We start from the raw sequence: 5,001 nt of genomic DNA on the forward strand, positions 1-5,001 counted from the left end.
TGTTCCTAATATTGGGAGGGTTCCCCTTACACATTCTTCTGCCGAGGCGATTACATTGAAGTCTCCTCCAACCATCCATGTCTCATTTAGCCGAACAAGTTGTAGAGCATGCCATAGGCTCTATCTCCCAACCCGCGAGCACCTCGCATAAATTGCGGAGAACCAAAGAGAGTGGCTTGAATGGAGATTAATATGCATGTGAACCAGCTAACTCTCATGCTTCATCATCATAATGCTCATATCGTTAAACCAAAAAATCCAGATTTTCCCCTCCAAGTAAGAGTTAACGCTGTCAAATCCTAATAGCATCCTGATATTTGCAAGTTGTGAACTATCTATCAATGGCTCTATCAAAACCAGTACTCGAATTTGATGTTGGACGCATAGACGCTTCAAATGTCATTGAGAATCTCTACGAAAAATGCCACTTATATTCCATACTAAAAAATTGATTGACTTAATCATTTAAACCACTGGAAGAGTTAATTCATGACTTGAAATCTAGCAGTTTCTTGTAGTAGTTCGACGGTCTTCCCTTCTTTGCCATTTTATTTACCAATTGAATGTCTTTAGAATCTATTAAAGCTGAACAAATATACTCACTTTCATGGAGGTATGCCTCTTTTAATCTATTCTCCAGTCTAGATTGAAACTCCTTCAATTGGTTGATAGAAATAGCCCCACTACCCCCATGATCCGCTGATTTGCGTCTCCTATATCCCTTCGTTGCACGGCATCGAGAGGGGGAGGGCGGTACAGAGTAAACCTGTAGTTTGTCAACTTGTAAACCTTCATCCTCTACTTGTTCTACAAATGTATTTGACGTGAATATCGTGCTAGTTTCTGGCTCCACCCTCCATTGCTGCTATTTCTTGTTCCCAATATCAGGTTCAAAGCACTCTTCGTGTATTTTATTTCTACATGCACTACGTCCAGAGTCAAGCATTGAGTCGAGCATTAGCCATGTTTCTTTCTCACTAAGACATCTGTTACTTTGTTTAGTTTCGAGTTTTTCAATTGTAGTCCTTAATCTATTGTATCTTCATTATTTAATTTTTTTTAAGTTCCCTCTTGCTTGCACATATTTGATGTGCCACAGATTTCTTGTATTTTTATTTCTTTTGCTTTTTAAATATTATTCTAGATCACTAATATTTGTTAGCATGTCTTTTGCAAATATTGCACAATTAAAATTCCTTTCTACTCTGTGTTTGTAGCGATAGCTGATTATTGCTTCCATTATGAAAATATTTTTTGCATGGAGTTTAGTGCATCTTCCTCAATACATATAACTTTTTATGTAGCTTCTTTATTTGGGTAGTTAAAGTCTTAATTTTTATTTTTTGCATTAAGATAAAACTAAAAAAAAATAAATCTTAGAGTTTTCTTGCAAGTGACAACAAACAGACTAAAGAAGCTTTAATCCTATAAGTAGTGTATGAGCAAATAAATTTAAGCAATATTTATTGTCAAAGAAATATGTGCAGAGCTCGTGATTTCTCACATGAAGTGTGCATGTGCCCCTATTAAAAAAATATTTCACTACTTTCAAGTTTGTTTCTTTGCTTTCTATTTTGATTGCCTCCTATCTCTTGATTCCTTTTATCCTTTTTGGTGTGAAATAGTCTTTTCTTTCATGCATTTAATTTTTTGAATATTTTTGAAATAAGCCCATACACGATTTATACAGTTGAGACATTGTCTTTCAAATTATCAAGTGAATATATTTTTCCATCAAGAATCTTTTATAATGACCCAACTCGATCCTATTCAAAGTAGATGAATCAATCATTTGCTAGGTTCTCACTAAGGTTCCGAAAACTAAAGCAATTTTTTGGCCATACTCTGGATCTAGGGCTTGGTTCAAGCAACTTTAGAGTGGAACCATAGGTTTATTATGGTTAACCCAACTTACTTAATAGCCAGTGGATTTAGGCTCATATGCCACTTCCTTTTCTTTCCCACTTCTAATGTGGGATATCACAATCACTCCCACTTAAGGACTCTGCATCCTCACAAAATCCATTACAATCTAAATTGTTCACTTGGTCATGGTTGGACTCTAGATATGGCCCCCATCAAACATGACACATAGTTTCTTACACTCCCTTGTATAATCGAAACCATAACATACTGGTCCAGCCTCACCCTACATAGAAATCACGTGAGATTTGCTCTAATACTGTTTGTAATGCCTTAGATCTATGGGCTGGCCAAAATAACTTTTGAGTGAAATCATGGGTTCAAAATGATTAAATCAAGTTACTCAATAGCTTGTAGATTCATGCTCAATACCATTTTCTTTCCTTGTCCACTTCTGATGTGGGATATCACAGCAACAAAATGGAATATCCAAAATGTATCCAAAAAATTCATCCGTACTACACAAGATCAAACCTCCTAATTTTCCCATACAGAGACCATGTCAGATCTATTAAGTAACATTAGCCTGACACTTTTTTGTCTTTATAAGCCTACACATGATAAAGCCAAAACCTTCCTGGCAAAACGAGTTTCACGGCCTCCCAGAAATTAATTTCTGGGTTCACAAGAACAAACAAGACAGAAGGCATAAAAGTTACGTAAATTAGTTTTGGGATCAAAAGTCGAGTTTACTAATTTGGCCATGAAACTAAAATTTCATAAAACTACATATCTTCTAAAAATCTTTAGAATTTAAACTAATATGGTTCGCAATCAAGTTCAAATCATGAAGCATATATAATAGCCTATGAGTTATATAAAATATACATTTCAAAATTTTAAAATCTCTATCACATATTGCAAGATCCAAAATTTCACCAAATATGTGTTTCCAATTTTCAAACACAATTGATAGATATAATAACAAATTTTGTTTCCAAAACACATGTATTTTGAATATGTTTTCAAAAGGAGTACTCACCATTCTTGAGCTTATATGATTTTCTAAACTCAAAATTCTTTTGATTCATTTTATTTACTCTATTCCATATACAAGGAAATATAGCTTGAATATCCAGCCATCTTCACCTATGAATTCCTATGGACCCCTGGCCCAAATTAGCCAAAAACTTACTAACTAAAATCAATTATTTAGGAATCATGATATGAATCCAGTTAGCGTCCAAGCTATTCAAGGATTGCTTAGTGATTGTATTAAGGTTCCGGTTCATTTAGTCGTTTGAAATCATGTTGAAGAGTTCAAATGGTTACTTTGCGAGATGATTCGAGTTTTGGTATGCCCTACTGAAGAGCAATTTGGTTCATACAAACCAATGGAGGGAGTTCATAAATACATTGAAGAGGTCAAATTGGAGAATCAATATCAACCTACCAAGACTTTGATTTATACCGAAGATGTTGAAAAAGGATCCGTTGCTTAAAACCTTAATTCATAAGTTAACTTGCAAATTCATTGAAGCTGGTCAAGTAGCTTTTATATCATTTGTTTTGAGTCATTCCTTAGTTCTTTAGTCATTTATGCTGAGAATAAAATTGGGCCATCTTGCATGTAAGTTGGATCCACATAGTTGCTTGTTTTAATTAAATCGTTTGGGTCTTTTATATTAGGTGAATAAATTGGCCAACTTATGTACTAAGTTGGGCCTTAATTACCTCATTAGTTTGGTTAATTAAGTAATTTAGTCTTGACCCATTTGGTTTTGTACTAGCTTATATATAGCCAAACCTACGTAAGATACAACAGACAACTTTTGAGAATTTTCCAGCAACTTGTATCTTGTGTAAAACGGTTCTTTTGACTTGTGAAAGCTATTTTTGAACATCTTAGAATGGCTCTTAAGGTGCTCATTGACTTATGAACCAAGCAGTTACCTTAATTGTGGTATCGTCTATCCAATTTACATGTTCTTGAGTTGTCCCTAAACGAATAGGTTTTCGCTGCCAAACATTGATCCGGAACTTGTGTGTCATGGGTAACGTCTAAAATAGGTGGTCGGTTGTATCAACTCTTGAAAATGATTTGCACTCAAATCAAGCTTTTGCTTACAATGAAGCACATGTAAAAAAGTCTTAGATAAACGCAAGCCTTGATGCATGGCATCTACTTAATCTTGTCACGAACATGTATCCAAGAACACCACACACTACAGCATCATAGGCACCATTTGCTCCATTCCCACTATTCCCCCCTCTCTTGAAAACAAGCAATCAACAAATTTATGCTTGGATCAAATATGAAAAATGAGGAATGAATGATGATGAAATACTTGTAATCACCAAAATCACCAAGTTGATAACAAGAAGGAAACAACTAAATCTTATGCACAATTCTAAGGTCTTTTACATGGCCTAAGAGTACACCTTAACCACCAAGCAACTTAGGATAGGCACCAATAGTAAACTTAAACTTCCACACAAATAAATGTTCCAAAGCATTTAGACCAAGTTGGCGCGTAACACAACTTGATAACATTACTTGTTTGGACAATATGAAAACTTGAACAAAGAACTTCATGCAAAAAAAAAATGACTTTAAACACTATCCCTATCAACTCAAGAACTTCAAATGCATCATAAATACAAAAATAATGATCACATGACTTTAAGAAAACATATGTCACATAAGAACTCGACAATAGACTATCACAATTAAGACAAATGCAATTCACAAAACAACTCAAACCAACTCTAGAAAGATGATCATATAGCAAACAAACAATTCTATCAAAACGGAAAGCAAGCATAATTGGCTCAAGATTACACATATAAACAACCTTAAAATAATACCAATTGACTCAAGCATTTCACCATGTGTCAACCAATCAAGAAACATATTACTCATTATACATGAAGGACACTTAAACAAAGCATCAAGATAAGCACTAGGAAAAATCGGTACCTGCATAGGCAAATTAAGCTCCTCATTGTCACCATGAAAACTAAGAACTTTAGGTAGGATACTTACCTTACCATGGTTAATTGAACATCAACAAATTTACCATTTTTACTCAACTAAATAGCCCATTGACTATCCACAAATGAACTAGTTGTTGTACC

This window comes from Coffea arabica, chromosome 8c (genome assembly GCF_036785885.1).
Source record: "Coffea arabica cultivar ET-39 chromosome 8c, Coffea Arabica ET-39 HiFi, whole genome shotgun sequence".
NCBI classification, from domain to species: domain Eukaryota; kingdom Viridiplantae; phylum Streptophyta; class Magnoliopsida; order Gentianales; family Rubiaceae; genus Coffea; species Coffea arabica.